Source organism: Octodon degus, unplaced genomic scaffold (assembly GCF_000260255.1).
Source record: "Octodon degus isolate 3935 unplaced genomic scaffold, OctDeg1.0 scaffold00054, whole genome shotgun sequence".
NCBI lineage: Eukaryota > Metazoa > Chordata > Mammalia > Rodentia > Octodontidae > Octodon > Octodon degus.
The window spans coordinates 3,520,451-3,531,293 of record NW_004524630.1 but is presented as its reverse complement, the minus strand read 5'-3'; positions in this window follow the sequence as shown (position 1 = coordinate 3,531,293).

The following is a 10,843-nucleotide window of genomic DNA, read 5'->3' as shown; positions in this document are numbered from 1 at the left end:
GATCATCATTATCTACTTGGAAAACTTATATTCTAATAAGATGGAAAGTGCAGAAGAAATGGAAAGATTCCTAGATACATATGAATTACGAAAGCTGAATCAAGAAGAAATAAAAATCCTAAATAAGTCAATATCAGCCAATGAAATCAAAGATGTAATTAAAAATCTACCAGCAAAGTAAAGCCCAGGTCATGACAGATTCACTGCTGAATTCTATAAGAAATTTAGAGAAGACCTAATGCCGCTACCTCTCACACTCTTTAATGAAGTTGAAAGGGTAATAATACTTCTTAATGTATTCCTTGAAGCAAGCATTGCCCTCATGCCCAAACTGGAGAAACACCCAAATCAGAAAGAAAATTACAGGCCAATCTTCCTAGTGAACATAGTTGCAAAAATCCTCCACAAGATACTGGCAAACAGATGCAGGAGGTCATCAAGAAGAATATGTACCACAACCAACTTTCATCCCAGGGTTCATTCATCCCAGGGTTGTAGTGATGGTTCAGCATACACAAATAAATAAATATAATATACCTTATTAATAGATACAAGGACAAAAATCATAAGATTATCTCAATAGATGTAGTAAAAGCTTTTAATAAAGCACAGCACCCGTTCATGATAAAAAGACCATTGAAATACATGGTCTTTATCTTAATCTGATAAAAGCCATCTATGACAAACCAACAACCAGCATCAGACTAAATAGATAAAACCTGAAAGTTTTCACTTCAAAATCAGGAACAAGACAAGGATGCCTACTGTATCCAGTCCTACTTAAAATAGTCCTGGCAACTTTAGATAGAGCAATTACACAAGAGAAAGAACTAAATGGAAAAAATAGCAAAGAAAAAGTGAAATTATTACTTGCAGATGATATGATACTGTATATAGAAGACCCCAAGAACTCCACTTAAAAGCTTTCTATATTTAGTAAGCAAATCCCACAGCATAGCTAGATCTAAAATCAACACTCCAAAATCAATAGACTGGGGGTTGGGGAGATAGCTCGGCAGTCTAAGCGCCTGCCTGGCAAGTGCAAGGACCCAGGTTCGATTCCAGGTACTGCATGCCATGCTGGCCCTGAAACCAGGCGTGGTGGCACACATCTGTAATCCTAGTGCAGCGGAGGCCTAGGCAGAAGGATCACTATGGGTCTGAGCTGAGCGGCAAGACCTTGTACTACATACATAATAAAAGATTCTAAAAATATATATTTTTTAAAAAATGAACAGGCTTCCTGTACACGAGTAACAAACTCCCTGGGAGAGAAGCTAGGCAAATAACACATGGCACAATAGTACTAAAAAAGAGAGAGAGGAAGAAAGAAATGCCTAAGAATCAGCAAAGAATGTAAAAGATCTCTACACTGAAAACCACAAAGGCCAGTGAGATAGCTCAGCAGACTAAGCACCTGCTTAGGCACACACAGGGACTGGGGCTTGATCCCTGGCACCACATGCCACGCAGGTCCCACCCCCAGGCGTGCTGAGCAGGCCACCAAGCCCATGCATGGTGGAACAGGCCTTTAATCCCAGAACTGAAGAGGCTGGAAACAGGAGGATCACTATGAGTCTGAGCTGCATAGTGAGACCCTCTACCAAATACATAAAAAAAAAATCTTTCGAAGACTGCACTACTCTGCAAAAGGAGGTGGAAGAGGACATCAGAAAATGAAAATACGTTCTTGGCTCTTGGGTAGAAAGAACCAATACAGTGAAAATGACCATATTTCCAAAACTGTTATACATATTTAATCCAATTCCTATCAAAATTCTAGTAGCATATCTTACAGAATTGGAGAAGATAATCCTAAAATGTCTGTGGAATCACAAGAGACCTAGGATAGGAAAGGCCAATCTGGGCAGCAAAGCAAGCCAGGGAGCATCACAGTCCCTGATGGCAAACTATTCTACAAAGCTACCATAACAAAAACAACAGTGCTGGCAAACAAAACAGACCCAAAGATCAACGGAACAGAATCGAAGATGCAGAAACCACTCCAGACATTCTCAGCCACCTTACCTTTGATGAAAGTGCTCAACATATTCACTGGAAAATGACAGTTTCTTTAATAAATGTTGCGGGAAAAACTGGCTCTGCACACGCCAACAATTAAAATTGGACCCCATCTTTCACCATGCACTTTATTAAATTCAAAGTTGATCAAAGATCAAAATACTAAGATTGAAACATTAAATATTCTGGAAAACAGAATAGGTAGAACTCTTCAGGATATTGGTGTAGGAAAAGACTTTCTGAATGAAGCCCCAATTGTAAAATACAATTATAAGAATCATCAGCTACAATCTCATCTTATTAAAATGCTATTGCACAGCAAGAGAAACTACCAACGATTTGAAGAGATAACCCACAATGTGGGAAAGTGTGTTTACCAGCTGCTCTTCAGACAAAGGATCACAATGGGGAACATTTAAAGCACTCAAAAACTCTGAACTCCCAAGTTCAAAGACCCAATTCGAAACTGAGCATCTGAGATGAGGTGAAGATGTACAAATAGCAAATAAATATATAAAAAAATCTTCAACATCACTGGTCATTTGAGAAATGCAAATTAAATAACACTTAGATTCCATCTCACCCCAGAAAGAATGGCGAACATCAAGAAGTCAGCTGATAACAAATGCTGGAGGGGCTGTGGAGAGAAAGAAACCCTTCTGCTCTGTTGGTGGGAGTGTAGGCTGGTGCAGCCACTGTGGAGAGTCCTTCAAAACTAGGGTTTGAGGTCTCATTTGTCCCATTATGTCCCTGCTGGGTATCTTCCCAGAAAAAATTAATGGCAGGGTGGTGCTGGCTCTTGTAACGTGTGCTCAGAAGCGGTCAGGAGTCCCCACAGAACTGTCTCAATCCCTTCACAGGGAAGGGGTCCGGGTGACCTAAGCGCCTTCCACTAGCTACCACCTCTTTGTGCTTCACACACGAACACTGCAGTGCTAGGGACCAAGCTTTCAGCACGTGGACAGCACATGTCCCCTGGACTCCTGTAGTGCACCTGGCACTTTCTGTACATCTCGGTGGGACACAAGCTACACCCAAACCCATCAGTGAGCAACATCAGTAGTAGGACAGAGTGGGAGGAGAAGGGGCCAGGCAGGGCTGGGGCGCTAGGTGACAGGTTTTCTCTGCCTTAATAGCAAATTCCACTAAGTCCTATGACAGCAAGCCAATGTGGCACAGGCCCCTGGAGGCCATGGGCCATGCTCTGCCTTCCTCCTCCCCAGTCAAATTACAACTTCCTACTTCCTTTTCATAGTGTCCTGCTTCCTTGTTTCTGCCTCCCGGCCAATGACTAGCTGCCATGTCACACCGATTGCTCCCTAAACCCCACCTCCATTCTGGTGCTATATAGCTTTTGTCTCTCTTCTCCTGTGGTCCTCTCTGTGCCTGCAATAAAGTGTGCATCTATCTTTCCTGTCTCCTTACTGCACCACCCTGCCATCACTCTCCGGCTTCCTGCTTAGGGGTGTGACTGCTTCCTCTCACGTATGTTCCCACCATTACGATGTCTTTCATCATTTGGTCTTTCCAGAAACCAAACCAGCAAGACTGCTAACCTGTTACTTCAAACTCGCATAATTGTTCGTCAAATAAACTGCATTTTATCAAGTACAAATAAACCGCCTTTTATAAAGAAGCCCGCCTCAAGTGTTCAGTGATAATTATGTAAAATGCACTAATGCACCTACCAGTCCAAAGAGGGCTTGCGCAGCTAGGATGGGCATGCCGGGGCCGAGCCTGTGTGCCCTGCGCTGCATCGGGCTGAGACAAGCGGTGACTTCCTGCTCCTCAGCTAGCAGCTCCAGGTATACCGACCAGTGACTCAGCAGCTGCCTGGTACCCCGGAATCCAGACAGTGGGACAAAGGCACAAGAAAAGGGAGAAGAGATGATTTGCTTGGCCCTGGCTAGGCTCCCGGATTTTCAGTTTCCACTGAGCCCCCAAATTACGTAGCCAATATTCAATAAGTCGCTGACATTACCTGGATTCTTTCTAGAGGCCATTCTGACAGCTATGTTGGTGAGAAAACAAAAATGGAAAAAGAAGTTGCTAATCAATTCTGGGTGATCCAGCAAGTCAACATGAAATAGCCAAAGAAAACTATGAAGGTAAAAACAGCGGGATACGGAAGATCCCCCCTTTGCTGTCTCAAGAAGCAAATGCATAGAGTTGTTCTCATGGAGATGAGATGGAAAGGGGCATCTAGAGCTCCTTTTGGAGTATTTTGTGTCTCAGATGTCTTGTGGGCAGCCAATTAGAGATGTATAGAAAGCGCTAGGTGCACTACAGGAGACCAGGGGACACGTCTGATCTGGAGAAATAAATACAGGTGTCATCAGACTGTAGGTGGCACTTTTAACATGACAGCCTAAGAAATTAGGAAGAGAGACAGAGTGAGAACAAGAGAGTATGTGTGAGTGAGAGGAGTGAGGACACAGAGAAGAGCTCAAGGTCTGAGCCTACTGGAAGGGAGAGATGGGAAGGTGAGCTGTGGACCAGAATGACTAAGGAAGTGGTCTTCGGATAGTGAGAAAGTTCGCAGCATGTGTGGTGAGGCAGAGACGTCACTGAGAAGGGGGTGCTCTGTGAGTTCAACACCACTCAGGGTTTCAAGTACAGTGAATATTAGGTGGGGTGTTGGATATTAGTAGAGCTGAGGGACAACATGGAACCAAAACAGTGTGCTTTGCTAGCTATGCTTAAGTGAAGAAAAAAGAATTCAATTTATAGTACATTACAAAGTATTTTTTGGGTCTCAGCAGAGAGAACAATGACACTGTAAGGTCATTCTTTGAGGACATTCATTACAACACAGAGGTGTCTATTTCCAAAGTAAGGCACGCAGCAGCCTGAGTCTCTGTGGTCCATAGCCCAGTGATATTACAAAGAGGAGCACTCTGAGAAGACCCTCCCATGTGGGGCTGGGACCTGCTGCCAGCTAGAACTTTTGCTTTCACAAACTTCTTTCATGAGTTTCTTCCTTGATTAAGGCTCCTGGAGCAACATGGAGGATCTGAAGGGGACAAGGAAGACATAGTGCATCAGCAGCAAGCCGAAGGAGCCTCTCAGGAAATCGTTGATACACATGTGCAGAATGCAGGCAAGACAGCGATGATCACTATAGTTCCCTGGGCCCCAGAAGAAAGCCTTCTCTGCAGAAAAGGATGTCCCGACTTCCACCTGAAGCAGCTGTCTTCGTGGCCTTACCTTCATTCTTGTTTGAAGGTATAATTCTCCAATAAGCTCAGCCTGTACTTCTGCATGGCCATCTGCATATCTTGTAGGAATCCTTCTGTTGAAGCTGAAAGGACTGATAAGGATGGGCCAGTCCCTCACGACATCAGGACCCAGGTTCCCAGTGACAGCAGGGACTGAGCAGTTTGGTAAAGTGGACCTAGAATGCCAGTCACCTGATAAGCACAGGTCCAGCTGAGGGCTTGCTGTTTGTCTGAGTATATTCAAGGTAACAGAGGGAACAGGAATCCAAGAAACTGAGGTTAGGTAATGCTAAGTTTTAGAACTTGCACAAGAGCGCATGTGTTATAGGGTGGCTCCCCACTTGAATGGTGCTATTAGGTAGTGTTGGAACTTTTAAGCAAAGGGTTCCAAAGGGCACTGACAACATGCACTCGAAAAGGATACTGAGCCCTTTGTCTCTCTCTCTCTGCTTCTTGGTTGCTAGTAGGTGAATAATTTCTTCTTCTGTGTGTTTCACCATGATGTTCTGCCTTGTCTCAGATCCAAAAGCAATGGGAGGGCCAGCCAAATAGCTCAGCGGATTAAAGCACCTGCAAGCAGGTGCAGGGCCCAGGGGTTTGATCCCTGGGCCTGCCATGCCGACCCCACACCCAGGGTGCGCTGAGATAGCAATTGAGACTGGGCGTTGTGGCATGCACCTGTAATCTCAGCTCTTGGTAGGTTGTAAACAGGCAGATTACTATGAGTCTGAGCTAGTAGTGAGACCCTGAACACCCTGTAGACCCTTCCCCCAAAAAACACCCCACAAAAACAAAAGCAATAGGGCCAAGAGACAATGGATTGAAACCACAGAAACCAGAAACTGACTGAATGACAGAAAATGCAATCAACTATTGAAAAAATCTGCTGTAAGTATTTTCAGGGAAATGCAGAGGTAGGCTAGAAAAGGAATAGAGACAAAGAGAAGCTTTTTTGTTTGTTTGTTCTGCCTTATTTTTAAACTAGTGTACATAGGAGTATGCTTGTCCTCTGAGGAGGATGGTCCAAAAGAGAAGAGATGATAAATGACACTGGAGTGAGGGTGGAATTGTGAAGAGGTAGAGAAAGTGGAGGGGAGTGGGGCGAGGGGTAAAGGCCTTGGCCACATAGAGGCAGGCGAGCAGCCAAGGTGGTGCAGATGCCCATGGGTCAGCAGGGAAGGTGCTGGGCACTTCTGTGTTCCGTTCTCATGCCTTTGTTTTCCTTAGAGAAACGCAAGGTGGTCATCAGCTACGCTGTAAGGACAGAGACGGAGATGTGTAAAGCTTGAGAAGGGAAAGGAAGAGAAGACACGCTTCTCTTAGAGAATAGGACCATGAGCAGACTGAGAAGAAGGATGTGACTGTGGAGCTGCCCGAGGGCCCACTGGGCTCACTGCAGGTTCATGGTCCAGGATCTAACAAGAGCACTGTCGGCATCGTCCTGCACAGGCTTGGCCTGAGGGACATGGGAGCCAGCACTAACCAGGCTTGTTCTGTCAAGTGCTGTGGCTTGTCTCCATATCTCCCCAAAGCCTCATGCAGTCATAAGTGGGGCTTCTGAAACGAGCCTGGCTCTAGATGTGAAACTGGGATGAAGGGGGCCGGGGAGATGGCTCAGTGGAATAACTGCTTCCCTGGCAAGCGCAAGGGCCTGAGTTCAATCCCCGATTCCGCCAAAAAAAAAAAAAAAAAGAAACTGGGATTAAGGATGTGTGGTTACGGAATTAGTCTACAGATTAGTTTGATACAGTTCTGGGTGCGGATAATGGGAAGTCCCACCCTGGGGATGGGTGGCTCTGTGAAGAGAGGGTAGCCTGGAAGGGACCAGGCAGGGCCGGGCCGCTGCTGCCGCTCCCTCCGCACTTCACAGCCTGGCTGCCCTCCTGCCTTCTGCCCACCGTGAACTGCTTCTCCTCCACGATGCGCTTCAGCCATGCACCCTGCCTTGGAGCCAGCCAACTATGGACGAAATGTCTACAACATGTGAGCCAAAGAAAACTTTTTCTCCTTTAACTTTGGGTATCGGTTATAGTTCTCAGCGAAAAGAAAAGCAAACAAATCATCCAGAAAGCACTTCTGAGATGACGTTTTCAATGGGTGGTAAAAGTGATAAGTATGGAATTTACACTGCAAGAAAAAGTGGTGGGAGTTCCAGGGGCTTAAGGGGGACAAAGTTGGCAGAATCTCAAGTTGCAGGTACTTGAGGGAGGGGGTCGACTACTGAGAAGGGGGTTGAGCAAGGGGGATGCTTAAAATTGAGTTTATGAAGCTGTACAGCAATCATAGGGTTTAGGGAATGACAGCACTGATGGATTTCTGGGACAGGATGGGAAGGAAAACCAAGAAAGGAGAGATCACAATTTTTTTTAAGTGTGTGTGTGTGTGTGTGTGTGTGTGTGTGTGTGTAGGGTCACAGTATGCAGCATGAACTTGTAGCGCTCCTCCTGATTTCTGCCTCCCTAGTGCTGGGATTACAGGTGTGTGCCACCACATCCAGACTCTATCACCAGCTCAGCATTCCCAGGGGCAGGGCCGGAGGGACATGTGGTGCCAAGGATTGAACCCTGGCCCCTGTGCTTACCTAAGTAGCACTTAGTCTGCTGAGCTATACCACTGGCCCTGAGATCACAATTCTTTTTTTGTTTTTGTATTTCAGGGAAGGGTCCACAAGGTGTTCAGGGTCTCACTACTAGATTGGACTCAGTGATCCCCCTGTTTACAGCCTCCCAAGATCTGGGATTACAGGTGCGCGCCATCACACCCAGTCTCATTTGCCATCTCAGCACGTCCCAGGGGTGGGGCTGGCACAGCAGGCCTAGGGATTGAACCGCCTACACCTGTGCCTGCTTGTAGGCGCTTTAATCCTCTGAGCTATTTGGCCAACCCTTCACAATTCTTAATAGACCAGGAAAGAGATCTAGGGGCCAGGGAGATGGCTCAGTAGGATAAGTGCTTGACTGGCAAATGCAAGGATCTGAGTTCAATCCCCGGTTCCGCCAAAAACACAAAAAAACAAAACAAAAAGAAAGAAAGAAAGAAAGAAAGAAAGAAAGAAAGAAAGAAAGAAAGAGATCTGATCCCAAGACTAGTGGCTTAACAACTGTTTGGGGCACTAACATTAAGAGACGTGTTAGAGTTGAACCACTAAATAAGAAAATGCTGGAAGAACTGGGAAAAATTTTAACAGAATGTTGTATACTGAGTGTGCTGAACATGGTGTCAAGTAGTTTCTAGGTGTCTTTTCCTTCTTTTTCTCGCGTAAGTACCAGATTCTAAAGACCATTAGTAGCTCTGTTTTATAAAGGATCAGCAGGAGGGGCAGGGAGGTTAACTCATAAGCCCAAGAGCAAGACTGAACCCAAACTTCAGGCTCATCACCATCAATGTCTGTCTGCCTCAACAGGTGCAGTGGTTATGGTAGGGCAGGCAATATTATCAACTACGTTCTGGGAGGCCATTACTAGATCTATGGGATTAGAGGCTCTTGAGAACAGTATTGTACACAAGCTTAGCAATATCCAGGATCTCATCTAATCCTTATATTGATCCTGTGTATTAATTTCCTAGGATCATGGGGCCAGTAATTATCTGAGCCTGGATGTGAATGCTATCCTTTGACCAGAAATTCTATCTGTACACACTTTCCATGACGAGCAGACAATAATTTCCAGGGATGGAGCAGAGAAATTTTATGGTTTTGAAGAAATGTATTAATAAGGAAAACATTACTTTTTTTTAAAGCCCAAGTGAAAAATTCTCATAATTCCTATGTTTCTATGGGAACATTCATTAGCACAGAATGTAGCATTCTTCCTGTCATGGAATGTTCCCGCTATAAATTCATGCATTCAGTCCACAATACTTTTGAGCAAATAGCCTGTGCAGGTGCTATCTTAAGGGCAGATGATACAAGTAGGGAAAAAAAATCCCTATTCTAAGGGAATATTCGGTCCATCCCAGACCTTCAGTACATTAGATAATCTGCGGCCTTTTCACGCGTGCTGCAAGTTAAGGCATTGCATTTGACCTAGAATACACTCTATCCCTGAGGACCCAGTTACCTAAGAGATCCTACCCTTCCCTGGTGGTTTAGTGTGAAGCACTATGAGCGGTAGCACCCTGGAGATGGAATTTTATATTGGCGCTTTAGGGAAATGGAACCAAAGTGTTTTCCAAAGGATTTTCCTACTCCAAGAGGGCCCACTTGTAGAGCTGGATTTTAACACTTGCTTGGCATCTGAATGTTCAGGGCACAGTATCGTCCTCAGGCACCGCCTTGCTTCGACTTTTACTAGGAATACTAAATTTGAGCTTTCCTTATGATTGTTTATGGTCCCTTGGCTCCACAGTCTTCTTCCAGGATGTCAGGCAAAGGTCAAGGAGGGCAGAACCCTAGAGTCCAGTCAAGGAGGACAAAAGACAAAGTATCCAGAGAGTGGAGCACATTCCTTTTCGTCTGGATTGTTGATAATACTGCTGATGAGCTACACAGTACAAGATGTGTTCAGTGGCCATTTCTGCATGCAGAGAAATCTGTGCTATTTAAAAACACTAATTAAGAACGCCACTGAGCACGACCTCCTCCTCACCTGGAGCCTACTATGGGGGGCGGGGCTGAGCTGCGTGGTGCTGGCAGTACCTTCAGATCTGAGACAATGGGTGTTTTTGGTGGCCTTGCAAGGCACTTCCTTCTGGTTTGTTTTTCAAATTTTATTTTTATTAGTAAATGTTTGCAGGACATAATGATCACATTCATTGTGGGGAATTGGTTGATCTCAGTTCTTTTTAGGTTCCCCCTTCTCTCCCTCGCTCCCTCTACCTAAGTATGTGAGTCACAGTATAATTTAAGGATTATGTTCTCCCTCCCTTACGTTTGTAAAAGTTAAGTGAGACAAACCAAAGTCCAAGTTTCTTATTTTAAAAAGACGAAGACATTATATTTTATTGGGGTTTTAAGAGTCTTTTGAGAGTATGTATCTATCCACCTGTCTATCTCCTTATATCTTATTGGGGGACGCTGTAGGAACACAGATTAAACTGCATCATTTCAGGAGCTCTGGTCCACACAGCTTCAGGAGAAGGTAATCTCAGTTGTGCAGTAGGGGAGTTGGCGCTGGCACCCCGCTCCCCGACCAGCTGCCGGGGGCGGGGCAGACGCCCGGTTTCCTTAGCTGCCGGCCACACCCTTTGCTCAGCCTCGCAGCTTGGGGTGCGGCGCTTCGCACCTGCTTAGCGAGCGGCTTGGGCGGCACCGCCTCGAGGCCGAAGAGCACGCAGGGCGCGGGGCTGAGCCACAGGGAGCCTAGCGGTCCCGCCCCCCAGGCCGAGCCTCCCCGCCTGCCCGAACCCGCGGTCCGCGTGCTTGGGGGTCCCAGGGCCTTGCCGTCTCGTGGCCGCCCAAGCACGCCCTGGTTCTTCGCGCCGACCCCCACGCCCTCGCGGTCCGCGGCCTCCGCAGCCTGGCGCGCCCATGCTTGCGTGGGAAGGCAGGGCCCCAGCAGCAAGTCGCCCCGTCGCCTCACATGCGGCGCACCGCCGCACCCCCAGCCGTTCCCGGGGCGCTAGGCGGCACGAGGGCTGCGCCCGGGGGCCGCGCCACGCCC